Raw genomic sequence first — 12,563 nt, forward strand, 5'->3', positions numbered from 1 at the left:
TAAAAGTTGTAGGCACTTGGCAGGAACAGAGACTACTGGATCCTGAGGCCTTACTGGCCAATCGGTCTAGCCAAAACAGTGAATTCTACATATAGTGACTCTGTCTGAAAAAAGAATAAGGTGGAAAGTCTTCATATACACCTTCACAGTGAGCATAAGCACATGTACAAATATGTCACACACATACTTACACACACACACACACACACACACATATATAGATAGATAGATAGATAGATAGATATATGTAAGTGTATGTGCACACACAAATGCTCACAGACACCTGCATACACACATGCACCCAAAGAATATGACAATTTACTAGCATAGGGACCACAATATGTCAGAAGAGTTAAAGCATAAGTTTTGTGTAGACAGTCCTGAGTAGAGGTCTGGCATTATTCCCTACCTTGTCTGGATATCCAGGATAAATTCTCTAACCTTTTTTCAGTTTCTGTCACCTTTGTATTAAATAAAGATAAAGCAAAATCTTTCTCCAGTATTACTACCAAAATCATATTAGAGCATTCATTTTCTTAGTGTAGACCTTGAATTATATTAAACATTTAGCAAATATTATCTGCAACTATTTCAATGGATATTCAACCGTCAACAATTTTGCAAGGTAAACTTTATCACCTGCCCAGCCTGGATGAGGACAAGACTTTGTAAAGCTGAGGAGGAGGCCAGTAATCATATAGCTGAGTACAGGAAATGGGTTGAAAGTTGAATTCTCTGAATACAAAGCTTATTATATCCTACTCCAATGTGGAACTAAAGAAATGCCCAAAGACTTGTAAAGACAGCGTGAACCAAAAGCTAATACCAAAGAATGAATATAGCTCTGACCCACCTTAGGGTTACCTGATATGATGACTGATGTGGTCAACTTGATAGGAGCAAGGAGAGAAACTTCTGGGCATGTTGTGAAGGATTGTCTGATTAGATAGATTGCCATAGACTCACCTTAACTGTGAGTGGTGCCACTTCATGGGCTGGCATCTTGGATTAAATAAAAAGAAGAAAGTACTCTGAGCAGTAGCCCTCACTGCTCTCTGTCCCTGATTGTGGATGCCGTATGAACAGTCCCCTCAGCTCCTCCCTGCAAAGCTTCCCTGCTATGTGGACTGGGAGCCAAATGACCCCTTCTTACCATACCTGGCACTGTGGCTGTCTTTTCTCAGACTTAGCCAAAGAGTAACTAAGTCACCCACAAATCCCCGAGTATCATTCCCCAGAGCTCTTGCCTCTTTGGGGGTCAATCTTACAAGGCAGCTTCCTAGAGACCATACCTTTCATTTTGACACTCTTAAAATTGCAGCCTCCATGAGAAAGCTGATTCCTCTGAGAGTGTTCGTAGCTGCAAAGCTTGAAGGCACAGAGCTGTCTCCGATTGTCTTCTTACTGATTGGACCACTAGGCAAAGGGAAATGGCGTTTGTTCTTTCTCCCAGGAAGACAGCAAGACCACCCTGCAGTTCAGATCTTTCTGGTAGTTCCCTAGTAAACAAAGAAATCTAGCCAGAAAACTCCAGCAGAAAAGCTTTAAGGTCTTAATTAGAAAAACAATATATAGACTTTGAAAACTTACTGACCAGTTGGAGCTGAGGATCGAACCCAGGGCCTTGAGCTTGCTAGGCAAATGCTCTACCACTGAGCTAAATCCCCAACCCCCAGCTTAAATTCTGGACAGGTGCCCATTCGTAGTGTACCATCAAGGAGGTGGTTTATGAAAAGATAAGCTTACATTTTCATAACTCTTGAGCCTGATATCTAAAATACAGGGGTCAGCAGGGGTTCTGCTGGGGTTTTGCAAGAGAAACCCCATCTCTTGCTTTTTGATTCTCTGGTGGTACACTGTTATTCTTGGTCATATCAATTCTAGATTCTGTCTTCATTTCCACAGTGTGCATGTGTCTTCCTATGAGGATGCTTGTCTTTGGACTTAGAACCCAGATGATAGATATATAGTGACCCTTTCCTAAATATCCACACATTTGAGGGTAGGTATCAGGACATGGACATGTCCTTATAGACTTATAGGAGACTTAATCAGTTCTCTATAGAACTAAAGAGATGGGCTAGGGAGATGGTCCAGCTGTAGAGTAATTGTGATGTAAGGGAGAAGACCAACCTGGTTAATAGCTTTGCAATCCACTGAAAAGTAAATGTTCTGTTGAAGTGATAGAGTGATGGACTGGGTGTTGAGTATATCATGTTTTATAAATTGTAGAATAGTAATAACTGTACTCAATTTATATATAAGTGAAAAGGCCTTTTAACTGGACAAAAAGGGGGAAATGTTGTGGCTTGCCCTAGAGTTATCTGTATTTTGATGCTAATTCCACTGCCCCAAGGACAGCTGCCTAGTCACTTACTCAGGAATCAGGTGACTTCACCAGAACCTCCCCATTGAATCTGTAAAGTACAGGTGAGGCAGGTACAAGATAGAAGGAGGCCTGTCATTGGAGGAGGAGGATGGGTGGGAGAAAAGTTTGGAGGAGGAGGAGGAGACTGGAATGAAAAGGAAGGGAGACAGAAGCCATGGCAGGACAATGGAGGCTGACATACAGATCTTGCTCTGTGTATTTACAGGTTGTTATCAATGTTCTTAAGGGATGGATGGTACTGGGCTTTGTATGTTTAGGTGGGCAATTATATCTTATCAATTGAAAAAAAGTGAAATGTAGTAGCATCTAGAACCCCAGTTCTCCTACGGTGAGATAAAAGGTGGAGGCAGGAGAATACCCATCCAGCTAATTTGGGATACACAGAGGCAAAGAACAAAAGCTTCAAAAAAGGTATTAATAACCAAGGTTGTCCTCTGACTTCAGGATAAGTATGAAGGCACATGTGCTACAAACTGGTAAGGAAAGGGAATAGCACGCAGAGACACCAAGCAGGACTAGACAATGACTCTGTGCTTCTTTCTTTCTTCCCATGAGAAGTTAAGCAATTCACTTACGAGTTTCTGTACTCAAAGCAGTAGAGCTGAGCCTTCAATCTAACCCTCCCATGCTGGCTGTTTCTTCTGGTATTTTTCCATTCCTTCCTCCAACAAAGTAAGCACACCTCTAATTCTGTACCCACTATGTTCCTACCTGGTCTGGTTAGAGCAGCCCCAGCCAGCCCCATGAGATTGTGCTTTTACAAATTACACCATGCTGTCATGGAGAGCACAGCATTCAAAGACCATAATCTTGGTTAATTTCATTAATTTTGTTTCCTCCACCCTTTCTGCTCTGGTGCCAACTTTGGGGCTTCCAAATGGACACAGCAAAAGCTTAACTTGAACTATTGTGGCTGAGGATAAAAGAGAAAGGTCTCTGGCCCATTGTTTTCCAAAGATCTATTAACCAACAGAGACAATGGGAAGAAAAAAGAAAGAAAGAAAGAAAGAAAGAAAGAAAGAAAGAAAGAAGGAAGGAAGGAAGGAAGGAAGGAAGAAAGAAAGAAAGAAAGAAAGAAAGAAAGAAAGAAAGAAAGAAGAGAAGGAGGGAAGGGAGGAAGGAAGGAAAGGGAAGGGAAGGAAGGAAGGAAGGAAAGAGAGAGAGAGAGAGAGAAAGGAAGGAAGGAAGGAAGGAAGGAAGGAAGGAAGGAAGGAAGGAAGGGGAGGGAGGAGAGGGAAACGGACAGGGTGAGGAAGGGAAGGAGGGAAAGAGGGAGGAAGGGGAAGAAAGGAGAGGAGGGGGAAGAAAGGAAGAAAAGAGGAAGAAAGAAAGAAAGAAAGAAAGAAAGAAAGAAAGAAAGAAAGAAAGAAAGGAAGGAAGATGGGGCACAGAAAGACACATAAGGAAAAGGAAAAAGAAAAGGAAACAAGAGCAAGAAGAGGCAAAGGAATTCAGTGTCAAACCTTTGGAATTTTACAGAAAATTGATAGTGTGTGTATTATGTTACAAACTCTATGAGACCACCTACTAATTGTAAAATAAAGTGTCAATCAATAAATATCTGAGCAACTGTTACTCATTCCTGACTGTGTAAGTGAAGCTGATAGTTGAAGGTTCAGTTGGCATTTCTTTGTTCATCTACCAGCCGTGATGGCACTTTGGTCCGGAATGAATTAACATGAGCTCACTACTACAAGAATTTTTACCTGGAACAGCAAAAACTAGAATATGTTTACCCCTCTGGAGACCTTGACCATGTGGAAGGAGGATGTTATCCTTCAAAAGATTTGACCACACTAACATAAACACGCCCATTGGGGTTCCTGGCTGTAAAAACTCAATAAGGCCTTGCAATTTACTCTCGAAAAAGCTGTATTTTTTTCTATGTCATTGATGTATGTAGTTTATTTTTGCTGTGTTCACAAAGAAATTCTCTTTGTCTATATGGAGTGAAATATCCAATGAAGCCACATACTTAATGGACAATATGTGTGTGTCGTGATATGTTCTTTTAATTAAAATTTTAGTTGTTGGTAAAGGGCTCATGGTGATCTAAGGAAAGGCAACTAACTGCAGAGTGATTAATACAGTGCCAGATGTGTAGAAACTTCTCATATGTGGCAACTATTAGTTTTAAGCAGACCCAGCACGTTGTTTAAGGCTGTAATAATTCATCTTTGACAAGTTTACTCGAGTCAGAATTGCTGAGGAGGCATGCTTCAGGGAGTGTCGATGAGGGGTTTATAAAGAGGGTGAACGAGGGAGGGAAGGGCCACTTGGAAGGTGATGGCAGCATCCCACGGGCTGAGGACCTAGACTGAAGAAACTGGAAAAAAAGGAGAAAGCAAGCTGGGTAGCAATATTCACCTCTTTCTCTGCTTCCTGACTATTGACACAATGTGGCCAGATGCCTTCTCCTTCTATTATGTCTTCCTGATCATAGTGGACCATATCTCCTCAAAATATAAGACAATATAGAGCCTCCCATAAGAGTTTTTCAGGCATTGGTTATAGCAAAGTTATCAAATGCAGACTGGAACTATGCTACAAGATGTCACCAGATGTTAAATTCAAAAACATGACAGGTGTGCTATGTCTGACTGTTCTATCTCAATTCAAAATAGTTCTTGAAACTCAGTGATGAGTGTCTCTTAGCCCATCTTCCATTATCCATATGTGGAATGAGTACACTATCCTGGTCAGCAGATCCAGGTCCAAAGAGTCCCATAGTGTTGTATATGTCACACCTCTGGCCTGAGCTTTGGAATTTTCATCAGAGAAATGGAGTTTGTGAGCCAACTGGGCTCTGCAGTTCATGCTGGTGTGCGTAAATGTCAGTGATTTGATGACTCCTTGTTCAAATCCATAAATCTTGTTAAATTACACTGAAGCTGGAGTCATCGTGCTGGGCTCAAGGGGCTATTTTTAAAGATTAACTTGATCCTTGGTTCCAATGTGCTTCTCAATCAAATGAAGGAAAGGGGACCTACCAATCAAAGGGAACAAAATGAAACCTAACTGAAGAGTTAAATAATTACACATTGCTTCATGACTGTATGCAACTCCAAACGAGGAACTGCTTCTCAGAAATAAATGGTCCAGATCATGGGGCATTGAATAACCAACTGCACAGAAAGCAGAGTCACCCTATCAGCTTACTATATAGGTACGATATCATTGGAACATAGCCATCCCGTTACTGAAGAATGTCTATGGTTAACTTCAGGCTATAGCAGCCGTGTTGAACACTTTAAGAGAGGTCATTTAGTTTGTTCTTCTCATCTTTCCCTCTGAAGACAAGTATAGCAAGCCCCAGTCTAGATGAAAAGATGTACCGTGCATCTTACAGAGCATCAGCAGTGTAGGAAGGCACCCTGGAAGAAAGTGATTGGATACGGGATATAAGTACTAACCAGGTAATGGGAAGGCACAAAAGAGAAAATGTCTGATTGTTATAGATTCCTAGAGCTAGAAATAACTTCACAGGGAGCTTGCTATCAAGATGGGATCTTCTTTGGCTCATACCTGGATGAATGGACCCTGGGAGGAGAAGCTTACTCTCAAAGAGAGAGCAAACATTTGTGCAGTACACCATGAGGATCACTACGGCCCATCTTAGCCATGGGACTGTGGAAATAGGAGGTGCTTCCTATCAGGGGACTGAAACCATCTTCCCTGGTAACTTCCGCTTGTTGCTCTTCAGATTTTTGGAAACAGAAGACAACTATCTCATCTCTTTACAAGATGAAAGTTCACATAGAACAGTTCTCCTGAATCATTATAAGACACCCAGGCATCCTTGCTGGCCTCCTCTTTTTACTTGAGACGCCTATCTTCAAGCCAACCTTGTTGCCATGGGAATTTATCTTCAGTGGCTTCATCATGTCTTCCTGAAATATTTCCCTCTACTGTGATGGATTTGTTAGACCCCTGGTTTTGAACTCAAGTAGACCCTCACACAAATTCCAGAATCTCTTTTTTATACCTCTTTCAGTGTTCCATCACAGACTGCGGTACTGCAACGACAGCTGGAGATGAGGTTGCAAAGAGCTTAAGACATAGTTGACTTCTCAGTTTACTTTTCCTGCTAGGTAGTCACTTCGGCTAATGAAGTCTGACAGCGCAGGGAAATTGCTCCACAAAGTAAGCTTCATTCTTTGCCAAAATTCCATTTGTTTCTTTCTTTAAAAAAAAAAATTCTACAATCTCTCTTTCTGGGAAAAGTTGATTCCTAACCTGCCTTGCAGAACATCCTGAATCCAACTTAAAGACGCTCTTCTGGGTTTCATGACTCGCTCTATGCTCATTCTGTGGTGCCTATGAGCAGTACAGGCTGCTTGTCCCCACTCCTCTCACCTGGTCATTTCTCTTGACTTCCTGTGCCTTCCTATCTCTTCGGAACAGTACAGAAGACTCTGACGCTTAAGTTATCCTGCAGGACTATGAACCCAGCAGTACTCCATAGCCAGGACACCCGTGAGGCCCACAGGTTCTAGGAGTCTCCATTTTTATGGCCTACTTGGCAATGACATTTGATATTACATAATCTTATGGAATCACAAAATGCTAGTCTTGAATTCCTTCAGCTGCTTTAAAACATTCATATATGGGCCATATAAAAACAAGATATTTGGTTCCACAGGTGTCTTAGTATTTCTATTCCTACACAAGCATCATGACCAAGAAGCAAGTTGGGGGGGGTGGTATTCAGCTTACACTTCCCCATTGCCACTCATCACCAAAGGAAGTCAGAACTGGAGCTCAAGCAGGTCAGGACGAAGGAGCTGATGCAGAGGCCATGGGGAGATGTTACTTCCTGGCTTGCTTCCCCTGGCTTGGTCAGCTTGCTTTCTTACAGAACCCAAGACCACCAGCCCAGGGATGGCACCACCCACAATTGGCTGGGTCCTCCCCCTTGATCACAGTTATCACAGAGAAAGGAGCCTCAGTTGAGAAAATGCCTTACAGCTGGGCCTCATGGAGGCATTTCCTCAACTGAGGCTCCTTTCTCTGTGATAACTTCAGCTTGTATCACTTGACACATGAAACCAGCCAGTACAATTGACCCCTTGTCAACTTGACACACACACATATCACTATTAAGCCTCAACCCTTACTTTCTTATTCATCCCCAAGATCTAAATAACTTTAAGAGTCCCACGGTCCTTATATATTAAAAGTTTAATCCCTTAAAATATCCAATATCTTTTAACATTCAAAGTCTTTTTAAAATTCAAAGTCTCTTAACTGTGGACTCCACTAAAATACTTTCTTACTTCAAGAGAGAAAAATATCAGGGCACAGTGACAATCAAAAGCGAAATCAAGCTCCAACTGTCTAATATCTGGGATCCACTCACGATCCTCCAAGGGCTTGGGTCTCTTCTCCAGCTCTGCTCTTTGTAGCACACACCTCATCTTCTAGGCTCCAGATGCCTGTACTCCACTGTTGCTGCTGTTCTTGGTGATCATCTCATGGTACTGGCATCTCCAAAACACTGCTGTCTTTTGGTGCAACCAGGCACTAGTAGAAGCATGTGTGTGAGTTTCAGTGTGGGCTGAGGAAACGCCCATCAAGCAACTAGTGTCAAAGTCATGGTAGTCAATGCCAAAATATACAGCTCGGCACCCCAGAATCTGTGACGAGGTTACCTTATGTGAGAAAAAAGGATTCAGCACACGTGATTAACTTAAGGAGATTGTTTCAGAGTGAGCGAATGGGCCAGTGCAATTCCACTTTAAAAGGAGATCCTTTCTCTACCTCCTCCAGTCTGATGGTTAGCTGCAAGCATCTTTATCTATATCAGTAAGGCTCTGATTAAACACGTAGAGAATAAAAGGGCAAGGTAAATAGTAACACAGCAAAGCATTAAAGCCAAAGGCAGGATGGGTTAGCAATTCTGAAATCACAATGCATTGACTGATATTAACTAGTTAAGGTAAAAGGTTACAGACCAGCAGAGGGTGAATGCTAAAAATTCTATGTGATATCAGGCCAATGTTCAGTACATGGTTATTAACTCATAATACCTCATATAAATAAAGTTGATAACATATGTTTATGGATATGTATAGATTTATCCAGATTAGTATATATACATGCATCTTTTTTGTTTGCCAACCCTTCAGACCTATACCTATCAGCAAACCAGTAACAAAGAGCCCATTTATTATTAGTCAGGATTACCCAGAGTCACAGAACTTGTGGGTAGTCTCTATATAGTAAGGGGATTTGTTGATGACTTACAGTCTGTAGTCCAACTCCCTAACAATGGTCAGCAGCAGCTGTGAATGGAAGTCCAAGGATCTAGCGGTTGCTCAGTCCCACAAAGCAGGCAGAGAGTCTTCATTCTTCCAATGTCCTTACATAGGTCTCCATCAGAAGGTGTGTCCCAGATTAAACGTGTGTATCACCATGCCTGGATCTGGGACTTGCTTTGTCCCAGATGACCTTGAACTCAGAGATCTTCTTGTCTTATGTCTCCTAGGATTCATAGCCACTGGGCTCAAGATCTCCGTGCCAAGATCCAGATCAGAAACTTGTATCTCCCAGCCTCGAGATCAGGATCACAGGTGAGCCTTCCAGTTCTGGATTGTAGTTCATTCCAGATACAGTCAAGTCGACAACCAAGAATAGCCACTACACCTCATATTGGTCATTCTGCAATAAAAGAAGTCAGAGTTCCTTAGCAAAATAACAAATGCTGAAGAGAAAAATGGAGAATGTATAAGACAGGTCTGGTAGTCTCAAAAGCAAAGAATAGAAAAATATACACAAGCATGTGTATACACACACACACATACCACACACACACGTGCCTATGTCTTGAAAGGATAAAGTTCTCTTTGACTTGTAAGTAGCATGTGTAAGAGTTGCTGAAACAGGGTTGGGGATTTAGCTCAGTGGTAGAGCACTTGCCTAGCAAGCACAAGGCCCTGGGTTCAGTTCCCAGCTCTGAAAAAAAGAAAAGAAAAGAAAAAGAGTTGCTGAAAACTCCCTGTCTTTTCTGCTACTGCTCTGAACACTAGCAAAATTGAAAGGAAGCACACACACACACACACACACACACACACACACACAAACACACACACACACACACATTACACCTTAGTAAGTTATAGGGGAGATTGGTTTCCCGCTCCAGGGATTCTCATGACCACAGAGTTTGAAGTGGCAGTCCCCCAAACATCCATGTCAAAACTAATCCTAACCCTAACCCTAGAAGAAGCAAGAAACTAATCGTCTTGGCAACAAAACAAAGAGAAGAAAAGCACACAAACATAACCTCATGTACAAATAAGAATATAACAGGAAGCAATAATCACTATTCCTTAATATCTCTCAACATCAATGGCCTCAACTCCCCAATAAAAAGACATAGATTAACAAACTGGATACGCAACGAGGACCCTGCATTCTGCTGCCTACAGGAAACATACCTCAGAGACAAAGACAGACACTACCTCAGAGTGAAAGGCTGGAAAACAACTTTCCAAGCAAATGGTCAGAAGAAGCAAGCTGGAGTAGCCATTCTAATATCAAATAAAATCAATATTCAATTAAAAGTCATCAAAAAAGATAAGGAAGGACACTTCATATTCATCAAAGGAAAAATCCACCAAGATGAACTCTCAATCCTAAATATCTATGCCCCAAATACAAGGGCACCTACATACGTAAAAGAAACCTTACTAAAGCTCAAAACACACATTGCACCTCACACAATAATAGTAGGAGATTTCAACACCCCATTCTCATCAATGGACAGATCTTGGAAACAGAAATTAAACAGAGACGTAGACAGACTAAGAGAAGTCATGAGCCAAATGGACTTAACAGATATTTATAGAACATTCTATCCTAAAGCAAAAGGATATACCTTCTTCTCAGCTCCTCATGGTACTTTCTCCAAAATTGACCATATAATTGGTCAAAAAATGGGCCTCAACAGGTACAGAAAGATAGAAATAATCCCATGCGTGCTATCAGACGACCACAGCCTAAAACTGGTCTTCAATAACAATAAGGGAAGAATGCCCACATATACGTGGAAATTGAACAATGCTCTACTCAATGATAACCTGGTCAAGGAAGAAATAAAGAAAGAAATTAAAGACTTTTTAGAATTTAATGAAAATGAAGGTACAACATACCCAAACTTATGGGACACAATGAAAGGTGTGCTAAGAGGAAAACTCATAGCGCTGAGTGCCTGCAGAAAGAAACAGGAAAGAGCATATGTCAGCAGCTTGACAGCACACCTAAAAGCTCTAGAACAAAAAGAAGCAAATACAGCCAGGAGGAGTAGAAGGCAGGAAATAATCAAACTCGGAGCTGAAATCAACCAAGTAGAAACAAAAAGGACCATAGAAAGAATCAACAGAACCAAAAGTTGGTTCTTTGAGAAAATCAACAAGATAGATAAACCCTTAGCTAGACTAACGAGAGGACCCAGAGAGTGTGTCCAATTTAACAAAATCAGAAATGAAAAGGGAGACATAACTACAGATGCAGAGGAAATTCAAAAAATCATCAGATCTTACTATAAAAGCCTATATTCAACAAAACTTGAAAAATCTGCAGGAAATGGACAATTTCCTAGACAGATACCAGGTACCGAAGATAAATCAGGAACAGATAAACCAGTTAAACAACCCCATAACTCCTAAGGAAGTAGAAGCAGTCATTAAAGGTCTCCCAACCAAAAAGAGCCCAGGTCCAGATGGGTTTAGTGCAGAATTCTATAAGACCTTCATAGAAGACCTCATACCAATATTATCCAAACTATTCCACAAAATTGAAACAGATGGAGCACTACCGAATTCCTTCTATGAAGCCAAAATTACTCTTATACCTAAACCACACAAAGACCCAACAAAGAAAGAGAACTTCAGACCAATTTCCCTTATGAATATCGACGCAAAAACACTCAATAAAATTCTGGCAAACTGAATCCAAGAGCACATCAAAACAATCATCCACCATGATCAAGTAGGCTTCATCCCAGACATGCAGGGATGGTTTAATATACGGAAAACCATCAATGTGAACCATAATATAAACAAACTGAAAGAACAAAACCACATGATCATTTCATTAGATGCTGAGAAAGCATTTGACAAAATTCAACACCCCTTCATGATAAAAGTCCTGGAAAGAATAGGAATTCAAGGCCCATACCTAAACATACTAAAAGCCATATACAGCAAACCAGTTGCTAACATTAAACTAAATGGAGAGAAACTTGAAGCAATCCCACTAAAATCAGGGACTAGACAAGGCTGCCCACTCTCTCCCTACTTATTCAATATAGTTCTTGAAGTTCTAGCCAGAGCAATCAGACAACAAAAGGAGGTCAAGGGGATACAGATCGGAAAAGAAGAAGTCAAAATATCACTATTTGCAGATGATATGATAGTATATTTAAGTGATCCCAAAAGTTCCACCAGAGAACTACTAAAGCTGATAAACAACTTCAGCAAAGTGGCTGGGTATAAAATTAACTCAAATAAATCAGTAGCCTTCCTCTACACAAAACAGAAACAAGCAGAGAAAGAAATTAGGGAAACGACACCCTTCATAATAGACCCAAATAATATAAAGTACCTCAGTGTGACTTTAACCAAGCAAGTAAAAGATCTGTACAATAAGAACTTCAAGACTCTGAAGAAAGAAATTGAAGAAGACCTCAGAAGATGGAAAGATCTCCCATGCTCATGGATTGGCAGGATTAATATAGTAAAAATGGCCATTTTACCAAAAGCGATCTACAGATTCAATGCAATCCCCATCAAAATACCAATCCAATTCCTCAAAGAGTTAGACAGAACAATTTGCAAATTCATCTGGAATAACAAAAAACCCAGGATAGCTAAAACTATCCTCAACAATAAAAGGACTTCAGGGTGAATCACTATCCCTGAACTCAAGCAGTATTACAGAGCAATAGTGATAAAAACTGCATGGTATTGGTACAGAGACAGACAGATAGACCAATGGAACAGAATTGAAGACCCAGAAATGAACCCACACACCTACGGGCACTTGATTTTTGACAAAGGAGCCAAAACCATCAAATGGAAAAAAGATAGCATTTTCAGCAAATGGTGCTGGTTCAACTGGAGGTCAACATGTAGAAGAATGCAGATCGATCCATGCTTATCACCCTGTACAA

The 12,563-nt window shown here is 40.9% G+C and overlaps 1 non-coding gene across 1 annotated transcript; it reads right to left on the reverse strand.

Annotated features, from left to right (window-relative positions):
* Positions 1-1,595: 1,595 nt before the first annotated feature.
* Trnaa-agc68 (transfer RNA alanine (anticodon AGC) 68) lies at positions 1,596-1,670 on the reverse strand. The gene has a single exon. It is a non-coding gene; the product is annotated as a tRNA-Ala (tRNA).
* Between the last annotated feature and the right edge of the window lie 10,893 nt (positions 1,671-12,563).

The sequence above is a fragment of the Rattus norvegicus genome, chromosome 19 (genome assembly GCF_036323735.1).
Source record: "Rattus norvegicus strain BN/NHsdMcwi chromosome 19, GRCr8, whole genome shotgun sequence".
NCBI classification, from domain to species: Eukaryota; Metazoa; Chordata; class Mammalia; order Rodentia; family Muridae; genus Rattus; species Rattus norvegicus.